General features: G+C 38.0%; 1 protein-coding gene across 17 annotated transcripts in view; it reads left to right on the top strand.

Annotated features, from left to right (window-relative positions):
• The window catches only part of NRXN3 (neurexin 3), a 1,545,560-nt gene that overhangs the window by 443,133 nt on the left and 1,079,734 nt on the right, over nt 1-22,693 (top strand). The window lies entirely within an intron of this gene.

Raw genomic sequence — 22,693 nt, 5'->3', positions numbered from 1 at the left:
TTGCCCTTGTGGTAGAATTTGAGTTTCCCAGTCACTGCCATCACCTATTACTCATTTACAATTATTTCTCTTTCCCCAGACCTTCACTGGCATCATCTCCAAAACCATTCTAACTGCAGCAATTATAAACATAATAGCAACAATAAAGACCAACAATTATTGAGCACTTAACAATGTAAGTGCATGCAAAGTGTATATGTACATGGTGCTAAGTGCTTCATTCCTATCCCCTAATTTAATTCCCACAACAAATTTATGAATTTTTAAAGAGAGTGAGTGTCGTGCCCAAAGTCACACAGTTAGCAAGAATTGGAGTTGAGATGTAAATACTGTTGCCATCTCCACTACTGAATCAAAAGACTTGGTAAAGATGAAAAGAAAGTAAGCATCTCAGAAAAAGGTTGGTGAGACTGTGGTCAAACCCACTCTTGAAAATGGTCTCTCACTGTCATTGGAGTCTCCACTTTATAGGAGAGGCAGTTTATTCAGGCAAAAATGTCCTGCTGGGAGATTGGATCCCATGACCTATTTCTTTCACCTTTTAATTGATTGTTCTGAGAGCAAGTTAGTTTTTGCTTGATTTCCCACTTTGGGCAAATTGATATTGCTCCACCTGTTAATGGAAGAATGATTTTCATTATGGAACCTGAGTGGGAAGTAGCTCCTCTTGGTATAAATTCCAAGTAGTGGCATGCCTTTGTCTCAAGTTGCACAGCACAGGTGTACTTTTGTTCCACCCCAATATTTTCTGTGAATTTGGAGCTATTTGCCTCAAATACCACCAGAAAGCCAGAAAGAGGAGGCTTATTATGAATTGTCAGTCTGATTCTTGGAGTCAGTTAATTAGGTTTGCAATTTTTTTTCCCTCTTCAGGATAAATTCAGTGGAACACATTGCTTTCTAAAAATGTCACTTATTTACAGCAAATGTAATCTACCACAACATTCCCACTGATACAAAATCTCTTGTGTCTTCAAATGCCTCAAAGGAGACCCCAAAAAGGAGCCCTTGTGCACATATACCTACAGGGATAAAGTAATCATTGAGCTAATTAATTAGCTAATGTATTTTGAAATTGCTTTGCAAATGCAGAAATGACTGTTCCATTAGTGTTCTGAGGCTATTGTAACCTGATGCTCTGTTCCCCATGTGGACAGTGTGCCACAGCTAGTTTCTGCATAGATGTCAAGAGAGATATAAGGACCAATTTTTCACTTCACAAATCAGTGAAGATGTAGCATAGGGCACCAACACTGCACGCCAATAATCAACCAAGGAAATTCTCCTTCTTCCCTGTCCCTCATCTTCTTCCTCACCAGCAAAGATGGGCAGATGGTCTATCTCATGCATCATGGATAAAATGGAAACTATTTAGCTTATGCCTGTTAAATTCCTCTCCCTCCACTTTTAGGTTTACCCTCAAATATATGAATTGCTACCTTCTTTTACCCTGTCTTATGGGATGAGCTCTCCTCCTCCTCTTGGAGTGTAACTGCTCTTCTCTTTAGACTCTTTTGAGATTTAGCCCCTTTAAGGAGCCTTTTTCTTTTCAGATCTTCTCTTCACCCCTTTTCTATTCCCTCAACTAGAGACATGTTCTAAATCCTTTCCTTGACCCTGTCTCCTGCTGAATTTACACCCCAACTCAGTCCTTACTTTCAATGAAAAACTACATGAGGGAATCGTATATACTTCCTGTCTTCTCTCCCACTCATGGCCCCTTGCAGTTTGGCTTCAACGTTGTCTCACTTCCTCATACTTCCTCCCCGTATTTAACCAGATTGGCTATTTCATGTTATTCTAAATATAAGTTTTGAGTTTTTGCTTCTAAAATGTCTTTATTTGGATCTACCAGCCAAGGATTTCTCCCTTTCTGCTGTCTGACACTGACCCATTCTTTCAGGACTCATCCTCATGGTTACCCACTTGACTGATCATCCCAGTTAACAAGTGGTATTTCTCACTTCCAAGTTCTAAGCACATTGATATAGTATTCTGTGTATTAACTCAGACTTTGGAGGCAGACTTCCAGGTTCAAGTTTTGGTTTTGCCACTTACTATGTACTTGCCCATGGACAAGTTAGCTTCCCCATAAATCAGTTTCTTCATCTGTAAAATGAATAGCTTAATACCTACCTCATAGAGTTTTTATGAGGATCAAATGAGATGCTGTAATACTGGCACATGGCCAATGTTCAATAAATGTTGGCTGTGATTGTCATTTATTTATTACTTAAAATGCCCTACATTCAGTTGTTAGCTTTTCTGGTAGGTCCCTTGGTGCAGAGGTTTCTCTACTTTCAGCAATACTAGGTATACTATAGGTTTATTAAAGAGAGTGGAAAATAATTTATATCCTTGAATTAATTTCTTGATTGACTGTAAGGAAGTTGCTGTTTCTTCACACTATAGTTTGAGACCAATTCAAATGATCTCATCAGCAAGATGAAAATAATTTCTTCTTCATAGACAGTAAAAATGAATTCTCATTCAGGGATAAATGAAATATGTGTGTATATATGAAATCTGAATGAGGTGATTTCATAGTTTTTAAATTCCTGGTAATCAAATGGGATTGTGATACTTATCTTTCTCAACAATTTTTCTTCATAGATGTTTTTAATGGAACAGTTCTGATAGGTGTTGTTGAAAATGCTAAAGGAAACAAAAGTTAGTTGTAACAGAGGATTGGCTTGATGTTCACCAATGTCCCTTTCAAACACAAAATTCTTATGAAGTTTAAAATGCTTTTGAATGTCTTACAATCCTCTAGTCACCTTTAAATGATTGATTTAATGAGCTTCTGTTATGTTCCAGACATCGTGTCTGGAATACAAAGTGAACTGGGCCCAATTCCTTCCTTGGAAGACCTTATACTTCAGGGGTTGGCAATGTTTTCTGTAAAATCTCAGGTTAGTGGTTCTCAACTGGGGACAATTTTGACTTCAGGGAACATTTGCCTATGTCTGGAGACATTTTTTGGTTAAAACTGGAGTGAGGGGGTGGATGAGTGGAGTAGGGGAGTAGTGAAGTGGTGGAGTATGAGCGCTTCTGGAATTTAGTGGGTAGAGGTCAAGGCTATTACTATACACCCTACAATGCATAGGACGGTTCTTCTTTGACAAAAAATTATCTAGCCCCCAATCCCAATAGTGCTAAGTTTGGGAAACTCTGGACCAGATAGTAAATAGTTAATATACAGTGAAGATATGGTTTTGTGGGCCATAGGATCTGTAGTATAATACTAAACTCTGCCTTTTTAGCATTAGTGCAGGCAGAGATAATATGTTAACAAATGGTGTGTCTGTGTTCCAATAAAACTTTATTTACATAAGCAGGAAGTACATTGGATTTGGCTCAGAGGCTGTAGTTTGCTGATCCCTGCACTAGTTGAAATGGAAGACAAAATTAGATAATTGATTATAATGTATTGTAATATATTAAGTTATATGATCCGATCCAAGTTTTTGCAGGTTTACATTGAAGCTCAAATTTGGGCACTGAGTTGACCTAAGATATTAGAGATGGTTTCTTGAAAGAGAAAGAATATTAGCAGAACCTAAAAAAAAATATTTTTAAGAGTGAGGAATTAGCTCAAGCTGGTTTAGCTCAGTGGAGAGAGCGTCAACCTGCGGACTGAAGGGTCCCAGGTTTGATTTCCGTCAAGGGCATATGCCAGGGTTTCGGGCTCAATCCCCAGTAGGGGGCATGCAGGAGGCAGCCAATTAATGATTCTCTCTCATCATTGGTGTTTCTGTCTCTCCCTCTTCCTTCCTCTATAAAATCAATTAAATATATATATATAGAGAGAGAGAGAGAGAGAGAGAGAGAGAGGAATTAGGCCAGAGGAGCAATTTCAAGGAAAGGAAATAGCATCAGCAAAAGCAAAAAAATGTGAAATAGCCTGGGGAATAAATATGAATAACAGAGGAAGTAGGGGTGGGGTGGTGCTGACAGTAGTAATAGTAACAGCAGCCAACATGTAATGAGTGCTTACTATATGCCAGAAACTGTTATAAGTACTTTACATATTCTAACTCATTTCATAGAAACATAACTCAATGTGGCTGGCTGATGTAATATAAGGTAGGAGATGGATGCACCAGAGCTAGGAATTAGTTCTACAGGTGGGTAAAACTAGGAATGAAAAGAGTAGGGAGGATGCAATTAGTAAGAGTTATTGGACATTGGGGTAAGGGCAGAGAGGGGTCACAAGTTTCTGGCTTAGGCAACAGTAATACAATATGGCGATACTGGGGGAGAGGCAAGCTTAATGAGGAAAATGCTAAGTTTAGTTTTGAGGGTATTGTATGGAGGTATTAGTGTTATCTAGAGCTCAGGGTTGAGTTCACATAGGTGTCTGTAGCTGTAACCAGAATATAAGGAATATAGTGACACTGATTAAAATTAATAAAATCAGGTAAGAAAGAAAGCAAAACAAATAGGACAATAGATTGAAAAAAAAGAATTCTGAGAATCACTAATGTTTAAGAAAAGAGTGGATTTAAAAGGAAAAGTTGGAGAGGTAGGAATTCAGAGAAAATGGTATTGTGGAAGCAGAGAAAGAAAGTCTCCAGGTGGGTGGTGTAGTCAGCAGGGCTTAGGCCCAAAGGGAGAACCAATAAGTTGAAAGCTAAAAGTGTCATTATAGCTGAGAATTCAGAGGTAGTGGGAAATTTTGTTTTACTTTTGAACCAAAAGGACTTTGTCATTTTGAAATTCGGAGGCAAAAAAGCCAGTAGAAGTGAAGAAGCTAATGATATAAGAAACATAAATGTTGAAACAACATCCCTAGGGGGAATTCCAAACTTTAAAAAATATATTCATTAAATATAGTACAAAGGAGAAATCTTACTAAGAAATATTTTATAGACTTATATTGAGTTGCTGTAAATTTTTTAAATGTATTTTTATGTAATCTTTCAATAATTCATGTTTTGCAGTTATACTCTCCTTTCCCTAATTGATTAGCTCTATCATTAAATTTTACTGAAGTTGTGGGCTTGAGGACCTCAACATCTATTTGCTATAATAAAATTTAAAAGCCACAGTTGTAGAACAGTGAAACTTAGGGGATATTTTTATGTGATTAGCTAATGGAATGCAAACGTCATATATTTCAAAACTAAAAGATACCAAATAATATCTAGAAGACAATGCCCATTCAGTTAAGTTCAATTCAATATAAGCCATGCATTGAATGCTTTGCATTTTTATTAACAGTAATATGACAGGATATTTTGTTCCCAAAAAGCTTCCCATCTTCTCTGTTTTGTGTGTTTATGGTACAAGGGATTTACAGCAACTAATATTGTTGATGAGAAAAGATTTATGTACACAGAACACTTGAAAAATCTGATCATGAAGAAATGTAGCAAAATGCTATTATCACATGTCAGAGTCAGTGGTACAAGCAATGTGTAGTAGTATCTTTCTGGAAGGGAGAGTCTAGATGTATTGGTGGAGATTATCTCCATATATTAGCTCAGTCTATATGGTGTTCTTCTCTAGGCAGGCTTCAACTAAATTACTCTTATTTACAGAAGTGAAGGATAAATGCGAATGAGGCAGATTCAAGATATCAACATATTGTTTGCTCCTTGAGGACAAACGTTGTCTTATTTATCTTTGTATCCCTCCTGGGCCAAGGCACCATGGCTGCCATTTATTAAGTGTACAGTCAGTGCTGAAATGATTACATTTGGCCATTGCATTAGTGCAGCTGAGGCAGGTTGGGCCATAGGCTTTGTGGATGCTTTCCAAATAATGGTGCTAATGATGAAAAACATCAAGGTCCAGGCATAGTGATTTGTGAGAGCTCTATCTATGGAGGATTGGAGTGAAAATGTCCTTGTAAGAAATGAGACTAACTGTGGGATGTACTATCAGTAGGAATTGGCCTCACTCACTGGGCTCCTCCCTCCCTTGTAATAGTACTGATTCATAAAAGCACTTTTTGTGTGAATGAATGAGCCAATTCTGGTTTAAGACGGACAAACAATAAAGAAGTAGCCAATGTCTCCTCCATAGCAGTTTCTTACAAAAGAAATTTAAGATTAAGAGAAAGCTTATATGAAAAACATAAAGTGAAATCCACAAAACTGGTTCTCACCTATCAGGGTTTATCACACTGGCGGTTTCATGAAACTTGTGTTGAGAATGACTGCTCTGTGATTTTTGCTAGCGTTTAGTCCCTGTAGGCAAAAAAGCATTTCTGAAAGAGATTTGTGAAAATTGTGGACTCTGATAACACTGCTAGTGTTCAGGTTTTTCTCTAATGAACAGCTTATCGGTAAATGTGCTCTGTGGTTAATTACCGCATTAGGGCTTATTGGCATAAAGTGTAGTAGAATGCCCATTATCCTCATGCAAATTTGGATTTACAGCAGGTTAAATCCCCTGACCTGAAATCTAAGTCTCCTGTCATAAATTAACAGACCTATGTACTAGCTCTTTGGGGATTGGCAGTGACAAAGAACCCCAGGAGTGGGTTGAATGAATCAAACCTGGGTGGGTGGGACTTACTCTTTGGAATGTCTCAAAAAGGCTGGTGGAGCTAATTGTGCTACAGAGTCTGTTTGGCTTCTTTGTTTTGTTTTGATTTTGTTTCATTTTACAGGGTAGCCAGGCAGTCCAAGCAATGGTTCAAATTGCTGTTGATGCCAAGGGGTGTCATTCACCAGACAACATGGGCCATTTGGAGGTTGTAGCATTCAGATGGAGATGTGTTGTGGTTCCAAGAGACCTGTCAAATGAGAGGGTGGATCCTAAGGTTTTCCAGGCAGTTTGGTTAGCCCAGGCTGCTATAACAATTATCATAGTCTGGATGGCATAAGCAATAGACATTTATTTCTCACCATTCTGGAGGATGGGAAATCAAAGATCAAGATGCCTGTATTTTTGATGTCTGGTCAGGACCTTCTTGATGGTTTGTAGACAGTCACTTTCTTGCTATGTGCTCACATAATGGAAAGATAGCTACTCTCTCTAGTGTCTCTTCTTTTAAGAGTATTAATAGCCTCATGATGGCTCCACCCTCATGGATCAATTATGTCCTAAAGACTCCACCTCCAAGTACCATCACACTGGGAATTACGGCTTCAGCATCTGAATTTTGGTGGGGACCCAAAATTTAGTCATAGCACCAGGGAAGGTGTGGGACTCAGAGCAGGGAAGTCCCGGTCTAAACAGACCAAGGTTCATTGTTGTCTTGAGTCTCTGAAGGGGAATGGAGCACAAGGCAGCATGTACAGGAGAAGCCAGGCCAATAGTAGGTATATTAACAGGGCAGAAATGAGTATCACAAAGTGGCCACATGGTAGTCTGCTGGTCACAAGTGCTCCCTGGATTTGCAGACCTAATCCTATGCTCTTAACCAGAAACTGGAGCAGAGGTGGCTCCTGGGTCTCCCATTCCCTGCCAGGACTGATTCAGGAAAGAAGGGAGCTCAGAGCCCTGTGGTTCTCTCAAATTATACTCAGTTGTCTTGAGGTTAAAATAAGGCAGGAGCTGGTCTGACATAGTTGAAAGCCTCATTCAAATCTATTTGCTTTATAGAAGGAGATTGGTGTTTGGTGTCTAGGGACTTCAAATACTTTTGTAGGCACTGATTGATTTTTTCTACAAACAATGGGGAACTTTCTGAGCCTCGGAGCCCTGGCTAATGTACCCTTCTCCCAGCACAATGAAATTCATAATTAACAGTGAGAGACTCTCAGCATCTCCAGGATAGGAAAATCATTACTTCAGTTGTCTCTTCAAATGAATCATTAGTTCTCATAAAAGAAAATAGAGTCTTAAATGCCTAACGCATGGGTCCAGATAATTGTGGTGAGGAATAACATTTCTGGCCACAATGTGAGTGTTTATGTGGCTGGGGACAAATAACTTGTGGTTTTGGTGCTGATCCATTAGTTGTGAGTGTGGTGGGTGAAAGTTCTGTAATAGGTCCCAGGATAAAAGGAGCCTGGTATTTATAGACTGTGAGAGAAAAGGGAGTTGGGAAGGCAGGTGACTTGTCAGCTTTACACTAATGACTTTTATGTCTTCCAAGTCACATTCAGATGTGTTGCTTGAAGCAGGAAAAAAGTAGTTCTTTCTGTCTCATCCTAAATTCAGTATCTTGGTTGGAAGTATCCATAGGAAGCATCCCTCAACCTTCATAATTTTCCATTACAAAAGAGGAGCAAGGCATTCTCTGTTTAAGGACAGTACAAACTGTTTCTGGTGCAAGATGAAATCCAAGAATCACTTAGGAAAAGCAGAAACATGGAGGTAGCAGTGTGTTCTCCAACAGCAAGTACTCAGTGTAGGATGATGAACAATCACAATGGTAGCCTAGAAGGTGGTACCTGGGGCAGAAGTGGCACTTGCTCATTGAATGGCAGACCATATGCTGCTTTGAAGCTCTATCTGGTCTCCTTGTCCTGTGAACTGATTTAAGGCCCAGATGAGAGGCAGAATTGAAAAACATTGCTTTCCTTGAACCTCACCTTCTTGACCACTTGGCCTTCTAAGCATTGTAGACAAGAGAGATCTAAATGAGATTCAATCCGGGATCAGCTTATATCAACCAAAGCATGGAAAGGAAGAAATAAAGGGGTGGGAGAAATCTAAAAGTCTCATATACAGAAATAACTCAGAGATGGTTGTCCTGAGAGCCAATTATATAGAAAATAGTCAAAGGAAGAGAGTCCCAAAAAGGCCACATGCGGACATCCAGGAGAGTTACTTTTTATTTGTATTTATTAAATTGTTGTCCCTCTAAAAGACTTCTGTCCTTCTAGAGTAGTTTCATTGGGTCATTGATGAGTTAATTTTGCCCTAGGCCAATTTCAAAGCTTAAGGATAGGGAGAGAAGCTTTGAGCTACCCCTGCGGAAATTATAGGAGCAAAAAGTTTTACTTTTTTTGCAGCTCATATAGATTAATGGTGGTAGAGTTCCAAAGGATTCTGGTGTCAGAGGAAATAACTACCCCTGAGTTGCTATGTTGCTTTCTAGTTCATGTTTTAAAATTTTACTATATGCACGTATGCCCTTAAGCTATGTGTACTACAATTTCAGTGTTTAAACTTTGCATAAATGAAATCTTACTGTACATATCTTTGTAAAACTTATTTACATAACATTTTAAAGATTTATCTGTAGTGATTCATGTGGATTTCATTTATTCATGTTAACTGCTATTTAGTGTCCTATTATAGGAATAGACTCGTTTCACTTATTTTACCCCTTCTAGTGTAGCTATATTTTTCTATAGTTCCCAGTTGTCAATATTACAGGTAAGGCTATAGTACATGCTTCTGTATATTCTTTTTATTCACATCTGTGTCAGAATTTATCCAGGATATATTCCTCAATGTGCAGATACCTACTGGATGTAAGCCAGGTGTATCTTTTTACTTTACCAGATAATGCCAAATTGCTCTGCAAAGCAGTGTACGGATTTTAAGTCCCCCGAGTAGTATTTAAATGTCCCTGTTTCCTTGCATCCTTGACAATATTTGGCATTGCCAGTAATTTAGATAATATAGTAAAACCAACTCAATAGAGTAGAAGCCAGATTTACCCTGTAAAATATATACCTGTGCTCTTCCCCCATTTCAAGTTCCCTATTCCTACTGAGAATTTAGAGACCTCAGGGTGTATAAATTGCATGTTTCCTACCTCATTTCTTTCTTATTCTGCTAAGCCCCAGTGAGAGGCCTTCCATTCAGGTGTCAGTTTGGAGCTGGTTTCTTGTTTACCAGCAGAAACTTATTGTCTTTCCACTTAAAAGTTCTTCCAGTCCTTACAGAATTTTATTAATCATATCCCAATATCTCATGTGTACTGCCTTTTAAATATGTCAGGATATATGAGAAGATCACAGTTTGAATACCTGCATGCAGAACATAAAGCAAAATGCAACCAAATCCCAAAGCAGAAATGATGACTGAATGACTGAAAATGAAGGCACTGAAAACTATTATAATAGGATGTTTTCATTGAAAACCTCTTCCCCCAATATATTCATTGTCTACCCAGTTTAGGCTTTCTCCTCTGGGGTGTTAGTGGGGAGATAGGAAATTATCATGGTCTTTCTAGAGTTCAAATTGTGTGATTAGCATTTGAGTCTCTCAGACATATGGCTTCTAATAGTTACTCTTTAATGGAAAGTCATAAAGTTATGTCTTATAATCTTTGTGGACCATTTAATTGACCTATTTGATCATTAGTAATAATGTGAATCCTCTAATGTACCAGTGTTTTTCTTTTATTTTACAATAGTTAAAACAAAATATGTGTTGGTTATATGACAACAAAACTTTATTATATAGCTTAACATAGAGATAGAGCTGCACAAAAGAAGAAGTTCCTGCCCTTCATTAATCAATTAATAAATTTTCATTTGATAAATTACTTTCAATAGCATGCCAATGTATAGAAAATTACTACAATTTTAGGATCAGTACATTGAGATTTTTCTACCAATTGTTATATCAGTTTTGCTTCTATGTCAGTGGAAGTGAAGTTGGATGGTACACTGACCTTAGAGACAACTTAAGAAGTAGTTTGACAATGATGGAAACTTTGATATTACTTAATTATTGGGCTCAAATAAACTTATGAGAATGTTTTAAATATATTCTTATTGATTTCAGAGAAGAAGGGAGAGGGGGAGAGAGAGAGAAATATCAATGATTAGAGGGAATCATCAATCAGCTGCCTCCTGCATGCCCCACACTGGGATTGAGCCCGCAACCCAGGCATGTGCCTTGACTGGGAACTTCCTGGTTTGTGGGTTGATGTTCAATCACAGAGCCACACTGGCTGGATAACTATGAGAATTTATTGATTACTTTATCAAATAACTATGTAATAAGTACTTCTGTATGTCAGGTACTGTGCTGAGTGTTGGTGATAAAATGGTTATCAGATAGTAGATATCCCATTCCTTGTTGAGATCTGAGGTCTAGTTTCCATTGTCTTTTGTATCAATGTGATTTTTACGGACATGAGATTTCATAGCCAAATAGAAGGATTCTTATATCTCTATGTCTTTTACATTTAACTTGAACAGTTAGATTAAGAATTTCTGATGTCTGACCTGAGATCACTTATGTATGTATTCTTCTATTAGGTTATAAACATTTTGACTGTAATAAGAATTTTTATTATAAATATGTCTTCTATTCAATGTTGAAAGAGGAAGATGAAGATAGAGATACAGAAACACACAGAAAGAAATAGCATGGAGTGGGCATTTAATATGCAGGTGCATACAAAGAGAGGTTGAAGCAAAGGTTGAAAATTGAAAAAGTATATAATTTTCATAAAAAAATCATCTTCAAATAGTGTTATAATGTTGAAAAACATTTTTCCCTTATAGTTATTTACATTTCATCTTTCTTCAGTTTAATAAAATTCAGTTTAGCCAATTTATATTAAATATCAGTATGTGTGCACCACTACTGTACTAGTCATAGGGATAGAAAATTAATAAACAGTTGTTTCTTCCTTCAAGGAGCCCACAGACAAGTAAAAAATATTTACAAGTAGGTTGAAAATAATTTTAATATGATGAAGAATAAAGGTCTAAAATTAGAAAGATGTTTAAAATACTATGTGAGATTTCTGGTTATGGTGGATAACTTTTATCAGAGTGGACCTGTCACTAAGAGCAACTATAAAAACCAGAAAGAGCATAAAAAATGATCAGTCTGAACCACATCAGAGATCTACCAAGGCAGAGAGGATTTGAAGGGCCAAGATACTGAAAAAAGACAAGGGAAGGATATAGAGGTGAGACTAAAAGTCAGCATATATATTTTCCTCAACACATTTTCCAGGAGGCCAAGGAAGAAGTGGTATTCAAGAGGCTGGGAATGTGAGCCAATGTTTAATAGTACCATAAAGCTAGGGAGACAAAAATTGAGCCTATATCTATCCAAGGGTGGGGGGCTCTTAACAAATACTCAAGGTGACCCTTGGCCCCTTCCTCCATCTTTAAAGGTGGCAGCATAGCATCTTTTAATATCTCTTTCTGTTATCACTTTTATATCAATAACTAGAGGTTCAATGCACAAAATTCATGCATGAGTAGGTTCCCTAGACCTGGCCAGCGATCAGGGCCTATAGGGGCCTTCCTTCCCCTGGCTGCCAGCTGCTGGCTGGGGCCTTTCTTCATTACAAGCTGCCCCCTGGTGGGCAGCACACATCATAGCAAGTGGTCGAACTCCCAGCTGATCAAACTCCTGACGGGACAATTTGCATATTAACTTTTTATTACATAGGATTATTTAGATTTGCACTTTCTATTGATGTTCATTGCTTCGGCACTTCCATCTGAGAACATCTCCCTTTTGCCTAAAGGCCTTCCTATAGTGTTTTATTTAGAGAAAATATGCCAGAAGTGCATATTCTCATTTTTTGTCTGCACATATTTTCTATTTTTTAAAAAATATTTCTACTGATTATACAATTCTATCAGAGTTTTAATAGGAAGAGAGATTGGAAAATGCTATGCTTCTAGCTTTGATGATGGAGGAAGGGGCTAGGAGCCAAGGAATGTGGGAGCCTCTAGAATAGTGGTTCTCAACCTTGGCTGCACATTAGAATCACCTGGCAATCTTTTTAAAATCCCAATTTCCGGGCCTCATCCTCCAGAAATTCTGTTTCTTTGTTATGGGGTGGGGCCACAACATTAGTAACAAAGAAACAGAATTTCTGGAGGATGAGGCCCGGAAATCAGGATTTTAAAAAGATTCCCAGGTGATTCTAATTGGCAGCCAAGGTTGAGAACCACTGCTCTAGAAGCTGGAAAACGGCAATAAGAAATGGATTCTCCCCTAGAGCAAACATGTCAAACTCACTGCCCATGGGCCACATGCCTCGTTTATTAGGCCCATGTTAGCCTTTGAGTTTGACATGCTTGCCCTAGAACCTCCAGAAGGAACAAGCCCTGCTTACACTGTTACTTTTAGCCCAGAACAGTCCATTTTAGATTTCTGACTGCCAGAACTGTCAGATAATAAACTTATGTTGTATAAGCCCCTGAAAAGATAATATGTGATGAAATTTGAAATATATGTAAAAAATTTTAAAACATAACAAAAATAGCAGAAAAGCCAGGAAGAGAGTCAATGGAGTTGAAGGGTTCTAAGGACCTTGAGTTGCCAGGGAAGTGGTAAAAACAAGCTTTAAATTAGGAAAATTATCAGAAGAAGAAATGGAAAATCTACCAAAGAAGTCAAATTTGTGAATAAAACTTACTTTCAAAGAGAACTCCTGACAATATGAATTCATTGGTGAAATCTTCCAAACATTTAAAGAAAACATAAAGATGTTGGCATTAAACTAGACAATTATACCAATGGAACAGAGAGTCCAGAAACTGACCCACATTATACAGACACTTGATTTATATTAAAGATGAGTCTGCATAACAGAGGGGAAAGAATAATGTTTTCAAAATATGGTTCTTGATCAATTGGGAACCTTTTTGGAAAAAAATACTAACTTCTGACTCATGCCATACACATAAAACAGCTCTAAGTAAATTGTCTATCTAAATGTAAGAAGGCAAAATAATAAAGCATCTAAAAGAAAATATAAGTGAATGTCTTCATGGGCAATATTTTCAAACAGGGCACAAAAAGTACTAACCATAAAAGAAAAGATTAAGAAACTAAAACTCTATTATAATTAAGAATGTTAAAGGACCCCATCAACAAAGTAAAAAGTTTCAGAGTGGGAGAAGATATTAGTAATACATATATGCCATAACGGCCTCTGATCCAGAATACTAGTATATTAAGAACTCTTAAAAATAAATTAGACAAAAATCAGTTTTTTAAAAAAATGGACAAGAGACTTAAACAGGTACTTTACAAAGGAGCATATCCAAATGATCAATGAATTAATGAAAAGATCTCAAATGTATTAGTCAATAGGTAAGTTTAAATTAAAACACAATGTAATACCACTATGTACTCAGTAAGTGCATGGCTACATAAAAAAAATGACAAAAATCGAGTATTGGAGGGAATGAGAAACCACTGAAACTCCCATACATTGGGATTGGTACAAGAATTTTGGGAAAATTGTCCAAGCATTTTGGAAAGTGTTTTGACAATATCTACTAAAGCTGATTATGCATACCCTGTGATCCAGCAAATCCAGGCCTAGGTAGATGCCAACAGAAATGCATACATATGCACATCATAATATGCATGCAGAAATGTTGCTAAGCACACTAAAATAGTCCCACACTGGAAGCAACCCAAATGGCCGTGAACAATAGAATAAATATTGTGTTATATTCACAAAATAGAATGTTGTATAACAATAAAAATGAATGAATTACATACAACAACAGAAATAAATCTCACAAACATAATACTGAGTAAAACAAGCCAGAGTATATATTTTTTCTTTTATATAAAGTTTAAAACAGGCTGCACTTTCTAATGGTATTATAAGCCAGTTATCTTTGAAGAAGAATGGGTTGAGTGGAGGTAGAAGGAGGCTTTTTGGTTGCTGGTGTTATTTATTTCTTGGTCTGGATGGTGAATATAGAAGGATGATCACTCTGAAGATGACTTGAGCTGTTGATCTTTGATTTGTGCACTTTTGTGAATTTATTGTTTTAATTAAGTAAAAAGTTTTTGAAACTATTTATTAGCCAAGAGGAAGGAATGATGTATTTTATTTGGAGAAGGCTTGAAGCAAATATGAAAATTGGCCATGATTTTGCCAGACAGAAGAGATAGGGAAAGAATATTTCATTAAAGGAACACTCTAAGCCAAATATGCAGTAGTGGGAACATTTGTGTTATTTTCCATGAGTATTTGAGTATGTCTAGAACAGTGATGGCGAACCTTTTGAGCTCGGCGTGTCAGCATTTTGAAAAACCCTAACTTAACTCTGGTGCCGTGTCACATATAAAAATTTTTTGATATTTGCAACCATAGTAAAACAAAGACTTATATTTTTGATATTTATTTTATATATTTAAATGCCATTTAACAAAGAAAAATCAACCAAAAAAAATGAGTTCGCATGTCACCTCTGACACATGTGTCATAGGTTCGCCATCACTGGTCTAGAACATGGGGCATGTATGGGGAGAATGGTAGGAGATTAGGCTAAAGATTAGGTTGGATCCTGTTTATAGAGTGTCATACACAGCACAACTAAAGAGAATGACAGATTATTTTTCTAAAATTTATTTTTAATTTTAAAATTTCCATTATGAGAAGAAAAGACTTTGAATCATTTTTAAATTTTTGGAAATAGTTTTCAGAAAAAGATAAAATGACATGAACATATACAGAAGCTGAAGTAATCCACTGAACTATGAACTCAGCAGAGGAAGGGGCTTTTGAAGTATCTGAGTCCCTGCTCTTCTGAGAGCAGGAATCACTTCTAAGAGAGATGGCAGATTATTGATCAGAAACTGTAATGCCGGATTCTGGATTGGACTGCATTTCAAATACCATCAGATAAAGACTTGTTTTATCAGTGAATTCTGAATTTGAAATTTGGTCCCTCTTTTCCTGTGACCTCCCTCCCTCTCCATTTTGTGTATGAATGCAGAGTATTCAGTCTCATTTTAATTAATTTATTGATTTATAGCAACCCAAAGTGGACTGGGTTGATTTTATCATCTTGCACCAATGACTCCTTTGTTGTAGTTATTGCCTGTTGTTGTCCCTCTCCTTTACAGATATCATTAACTGACTTTCTCAGGTTTAAGAGGACCTCAGTGCCTGAGATGGCTAGTCCACCTCCTCAATTAGCTTGGCCATAATCAGAGGGAATGCACCCTTACCTAATACCCTAGTACTTCAAGTTAGCTATGATTGGCAGGAAGGGAGCATAAACACACTTCATTTAATTTATGAGTTAATTACCCAAGGATAAAAGTATTATCAGAAACATGGTGACTGCAAAGGGAAAGAACAGATGTAATGTTTCCTAATACAGCTTCACCTGGCACCCAGGGTCCTTATGGCAGCAAGCAGCTGCGAGAGACACCGTTCATGTGGGGTTGAGTCCTTCCAAATTATCTTGGCAAGCTCACTTCTTATGACCCTGCCTTATGTGATTGGGACTTATGTCACATTCTGAAAGAATTCACATTGATAATCGCTGCATGTCCAGTTAAAGAAATGTTTTCAAATACTGGAATTTCCTGGCCCTTGACCCAAATGTGGCATAGCAAGGCCATGTCCTCAGCTGGAGGGGATCAGCATCCCTGTGCAGATGGCCTGGAGAAATATTTTTGGTTTTAGCTTTGCCATGCTTTAGAAAACTATTTGCCATACGGACACACACACACACACACACACACAGAGAGAGAGAGAGAGAGAGAGAGAGAGAGAGAGAACGAGAACAAATATGCAGGACCTGGAATGGGTTTTTTTCTGAATCTTTACAGCAAGATTCTACCCATGTTTTTAGTTTTCAAAATTAGTGAGATACTATATGTCAGTGATTTGTAAATTGTATGTAGAGGCATCAGTTTCCTTGATAATGACAGAGAAGAAAACTGTGTGTTTTTTTCCCTTTTGGTCCTAAAACATTTTTAGGTAGTGACATTTCAGTGAGGAATGGGCTAGGGCTAGCCTTATTTCATTAGTGATTTGAGCCTAAAGGAAAGTGACTAGACCTCCCAAAGCAGCTGACCTATTCAAGAGAATTGTTTTTGGAAAAGCAGGTCTTCTATTTTATTTCTCATCCCATGTGTGTCCTGATGTCAGTGATGGAGATGAGGTGGGAGATTAGGACATACTCTTTCCCTCAATACATGATTGATACCCCTTTGCTGGTTCATTCCAGTATGGAATTGGGTGGGGTGTGCCAAACCAATCTTGAACTGGTTGTCCATGCTCTGTGGTATCAGCTCCATTTGTCTATTCATTCACTGCCCTGTCCATTTCCCCAGAGCCATAGAGGAGTGTGAGCCTGCCTGCATCACATAGCATCAGCAGAAGGGTTGGTTGGTGCAGGGGCAGGAAGACAGGCAGGTGTTCACACCAAGGGAAATAGGCGAGGACCCTAAAGACTGTGATAGCTTGACAGTCATTGCACTGTTTGAGCCCGGGCCTTAGTAAGGTGGTTGCCTGTACTCATGTGGAATTATCTCAGTCATAGCCTGATCCTCAATCTGGCAGCTTCATAATTTTAATTTTATCTAATAATAATTTTAGCTAATAATAATAACAATGAAGAAGAATTAGAAGTAGTAGTCAACAATGAATTGATCACTTCTTATATACTAAGCAGGGTCCTAAGTGATTACATTATGAGCTCATCTAGTCCTCACACTAACTCTAAGAGATAAGTACTACCTTGTCATTGGGGAGAAAAAGAAGAAAACCAAAGCACAAAGATAGTTCGCTCAAGACCACACAGCTAGTTAAGTGTTGGAACTGGGATTTAAATTCACACAGCCCGGTTCCAGAGCCCATATTGACATATTGATAGCTGTTATGCTCTACTTCCTCACTAGCTGTTTACCAAGAATTATCAGAAAATGAGCAATTGTTTTTCAGATTAACTAAAACTCACTAGTAACTTGTAGTATATCAGGTTACCAACATCTTAAATTACTATAGAGGGAAATCATTCTAGAGCTTTGCTGTCCAACACAGTACCCACAAGCTACATCTGGTTACTAAACTCTTGAAATTGGCCTCATCAGTAATAAAGTGTGTGTAAGTGTTAAATATGTACTTAATTTTGAACACTTAGTAAAAAAAGTAAGACATCTGATAAATAATTCGTTATGGTGATTACATGTTGCAATGATAAAAAACTGGATATGTTAGATTATATTTAATGTATTATTGAAACTGAAACTCATTCATTCACCTGGATTAGCTTGTGGTCAGCTTGAGGCAGTTCATTCATCATTTGGATTGTGAAATCAGAGCAAGAGGTGTTGGTCCATTTTAGGGATATTTCATTTAGAAGAACATGCTGAACTATTCTTATTCCAATGGAGTGCCAGAAGAACACAGAAAGGGCAGACTAAACAAAACTATATATATGCAGATATATAGGTATTGACAGGTGGTTAGGGCTCAGACAGATGGAGCAAGTCTCTGAAGAATCCCTGTATTAGTGACAATGAGTGTGGTGTAGGAGACTGGAGGGCACTTATTTGTGCTTACGGTAGCTGGGGGCCAAGTTGTAGAGAATCTTTGATTTTAGGAAAAGAAGTGCTTTTAGACAAAAGATTACTTTCCAAGTGTCTCTTTAGAACTTTATTTATTGATCAGAATGTTTTGTCATGGTTGGCTTCATAATTTATAACATACTAAAATTTCCAAATTTGCTATTTATTTTATATTAGTGATACCTTAGAATAATGATTCTCCAGTGAAAATTAGAGAAATACCTTATCAAACTTGTAATATTTATATAAATACCTTCTAAGGTTGGTTTACTTGGAGAATACCCAAAGATTGATAATGGTACCCATTGAACAATGATTCTCATTTTTCTACTTGGGAGTCTTGTCCTATTCCTAAACCTTTGTACTTTGGGGTTGATAATGGACTGTATCTTGTTTGGGGACCTCTTTTCACTGACTGCATTAACCATAATGATCCTAAAGTTGGAAGAACTTAGAAGGGAGCCAGGATCTAACAGCCAGGGTTGATGGATCTTAGGCAAGTGTTACAATCAGGATCTAGATGTGAGTAGTAGTAAGGAGGCCTTTAGGGGGCGGCAGTAGACTCACAGTTTATTGGGATGTTACATCCTAAAATTGTCACATGAGGTGAAAAAATGATTATAGTCAAATAAGCATTGATAAGGCTTTTAAACCTCCTAAAAGTCCAGGTTCCTTGAAAGCACCAAAAGCAAGAGTTAATATAATTTATTTTTTCTCTTTACATCTCTGCTGAGGCATCTCTTTTCAGGAAATATGAAGGCTGGTTCTTCTTGGGATAGGCAAAGTGTTGGGTGGTAAGTAGATAATTCTCTCATTCCCTTTCATTTTCCCTTGAGGTTAGACAAATGAATTTGTGTAAGTTATACATAAATATGATGCAGCTCCATTGTACTGTTTATTTTGCTATGAGTACATTGATTGGTATTATGCTTTATATATTTCAGGTTCATTATTTCGTTTTTTTGTTTTGTTTTGTTTTTCACCTAATGTATGAAGGCAAAGGTGAAAAGACAGTTAAGACATGTCCTTTTTATTGAAGAGCTTTAATTCTGGTCAGGGACACACAAGTAAACAAATGGTTATAATGCAATTTGAGAAGTGCTTTAATGAGATATTCTCTCCATGCTTCAGGATCACAGAGAAGGGGCCAGTGGGGCAATCTGGGGGTCAGCAAAGGCTCTAAAGAGCAACACATGTGTCCAGGCCACCATCTTTTTCTCACCAGGAACTGGAGCAATCTTCTAAACCCTCTCCTGCTTCTGTTTTTCACTCTTGGTTCTCCTTCTTTAAGGTTATATAGCCCCCTAGCAGCCGGAATATTATTCCTTTTTTTTCCTTCTTCAAAATTTAACATTTTTTATTGAATTCAAAAGAACAAAAGCTACCATTCCCACAAATTGAAAATAAGATAAGTCTATTTCATAGATATTTTAGTCAGTAATAATCTCTTCTATGCCTCCCCAGGATGTTCCAATATAAACAAACTCACCCTTTAAGTAGAAAGGACACAGCATCAATTATAAACAAAATGGAAGATTGCCATATTGAGTCAAGTATCAAGAAAGTTAAGTAGGTTTAACTGAAACTTAGCAAAAGAGTAATTTCTTACTTCATTAACCAGTGAAAATAATCTTCATTTACACTGCCATTTACAATGAGAAACATATATAAATGGTGAATACTTAGCAAAAAAGTCTCCGTGATTGCATTTTGAATGCTTTCATGACTTAACAATGGAAATATTTACTAACAGCCCTTCATTAAAACATAATGAAATATTAAAATTCTTTCATAGATCAATCATAGAGTAAATAATGAAAAACACCTTACTTATTTAACTAGATTAGTAGTATACTAGCTAAAATATAACTTGGTTACTTATCTACACTTAAGACTGTTATAGCAGAAAATTGCAGGCATTTGTTAATTTTAGTTGGGTAAAACAGAGCTATTTCTGAGGTGATGGAAAGTAGTACAGTTGGCCATCACATGCTTTCCCTCAAGGACCTTGGCCTTCCAGAGTCTAGTCTTCTTTTGATTTTAGGACTTTTCTGTATCCCCACCCCCTATGTTATACACCCAACTTCCATTAGTCTGGAAGTTATTACCATGGCTAGGCAAACATTTTATTCTAACATTTATTTCTACTTCATTTCTTCCAATTATTAAAGAGATTTTGCTTAAGATAAAAGGGCAAACACATTTAACCAGGATTTATGGTAATTGTAATTTGAGTTGACTCAATTTTTTTTCTTTGGTATTTTTGTTGGTTGGTTTCAAAATGTAGGCCAAGATTCTCAAAAGGCAATCAACAATCCTATGGAAAATGTAAATGATATTAAGGCCATGTAAATTAACCTTCAAAAAAATATCTTTATTAGTTTTTTGAGGAAACTCCATACTGTCTTCCCATTTGACCCTGTGATCCCACTTCTAGGAATATATCCCAAGAAACCAGAAACACCAATCAGAAAGGATATATGCACCCAGATGTTCATAGCAGCACAATTCACCATAGCTAAGATCTGGAAACAGCCTAAGTGCCCATCAGTAGATGAATGGATTAGAAAACTGTGGTACATCTACACGATGAAATACTATGCTGCTGTAAAAAAGAAGGAACTCTTACAATTTGCAACGGCATGGATGGAGCTGGAGAGCATTATGCTAAGTGAAATAAGCCAGTCAATGAAGGAAAAATACCACATGATCTCACTCATTCATGGATAATAGAGACCATTATAAACTTTTGAACAATAATAGATACAGGGGCAGAGCTGCCTCACACAGATTGTCAAACTGCAGTGGGAAGGCAGGGGAGGGTTGGGGGGCAGGAGGGAGGGGGGTAAGAGATCAACCGAAGGACTTGTATGCATGCATATGAGCATAACCAATGGACATAAGACACTGGGGGGTAGGGGAAGCCGGGGAATTGTCAAGGGCGGGGAAAAAAAGAACACATATATAATACCCTTTGTAATACTTTAAGCAATAAAAAATAAATAAATAAATAAAAAATATCTTTATTGTTGAAAGTTTTACAGATGTCCCCTTCCATTCCCCCACCCCTGCCATTGACCCCCTTCTCCCCACTCCAGCTCCCTCCTCAGGCCTTCACCACCCTATTGTCTGTGTCCATGGGTTATGCACATATGCCAATAAATTATTTAGTTAATATCTTCCTGCCTCTCCCCTATCCCCACCCCCCAATAAGAATCCTCAGTCTTGCATGCTTCCAAATGTCTGACTCTATTTTGTTTGTCATTTTATTTTGTTCTTTAGATTCAACAAAATACAGTATACCAAGGGAAGACTAGAAATCAAAAAATCATTTAAAGTGTGTTTCAATTTCAGTTGAAAGTATAAAAGGTTAAATTTCTTTGAGTCAACAACAGTGATATTTAGCAAAGAAAAAATTTTTAAATGGAGCAAACCTTAATTTATTCAATTTAATGTAGTTTTTCTAGTTATATTGTAAAATTATCAACACATTATTTTTTTAAATTTCAGGAATTCAAATAATAGTCATTAAATTACTGGATAAAAAATCCAATAATAATCTAAATTTAAAAGCTGATAAATCCTATATAATAAAAGAGAAACATGCAAATAAACCATCCCTCTGCTATGCTCAAGCCACATCCACCAGCCAATCAGGAGCGAGTATGCAGATTAACCCAACTAAGATGGCGGCGGCCATGGAGCTGGAGTGAGCAGGAGGCTTGGGTTGCCCCCAGCGATGGAGGAAGCCAAGTTTCCGGCCTGCCCTGGCCAGCCCTCAGCTCTGCTCAAGGCTACAAAGTTTCAATTCTAGGAGATAAATAAATCCCAGGAAAAAAAAGGAGAGTCTGGGAGCTTGGGTCGCTGGGGGGTGTGGCCAGCCTGAAAATGGCCATCAGTCCTTCACCCAGGCTGGCCAGGCACTCCAGTGGGACCCCCCCACCCTGAAGGGGCTATGGGCAGTCTGAAAACGGCCCTCAGCCCTCACCCAGGCTGACCACACCCCCATGGGGTGAGGGTCCCCACTGGGGGGCTTGGCAAGCCTGCAAACAGCCATCAGCCCCTCACCCAGGTTGGCCAGGCACCCCAGTGGGGACCCCCACCCTGAAGGGAGTTGGCCAGCCTGAAAACAGCCCTCAGCTCCTCACCCAGGTTGGCCAGGCACCCCAGCGGGACCCCCACCCTGATCTGGGACACACTTCAGGGCAAACCAGCTGGCCCCCACCCATGCACCAGGCCTCTATCCTATATAATAAAAGGGTAATATGCAAATTGACCCTAACAGCAGAATGACTGGGAATGACTGGTCACTGTGACACACACTGACCACCAGGGGGAAGACACTCAATGCAGGAGCTACCCCCTGGTTGTCAATGAGCTCCCACAGGGGGAGCTCTGCTCAGCCACAAGCCAGGCTGCCAGCTGCCAGCACAGTGGTGGTGGAGGGAGCCTCTCCCGCCTCCTCAGCAGCGCTAAGGATGTCTGAGTGCAGCTTAGGCCTGCTCCCTGCTGGTAAGTGGACATC

Source organism: Myotis yumanensis, unplaced genomic scaffold, assembly GCF_028538775.1.
Source record: "Myotis yumanensis isolate MYYU_CA2020_CCGP unplaced genomic scaffold, mMyoYum1.0.hap1 SCAF_1, whole genome shotgun sequence".
Classification (NCBI taxonomy): domain Eukaryota; kingdom Metazoa; phylum Chordata; class Mammalia; order Chiroptera; family Vespertilionidae; genus Myotis; species Myotis yumanensis.
The sequence above is the reverse complement of the archived record's forward strand: the minus strand, read 5'-3'. Positions and strand labels throughout refer to the sequence as shown.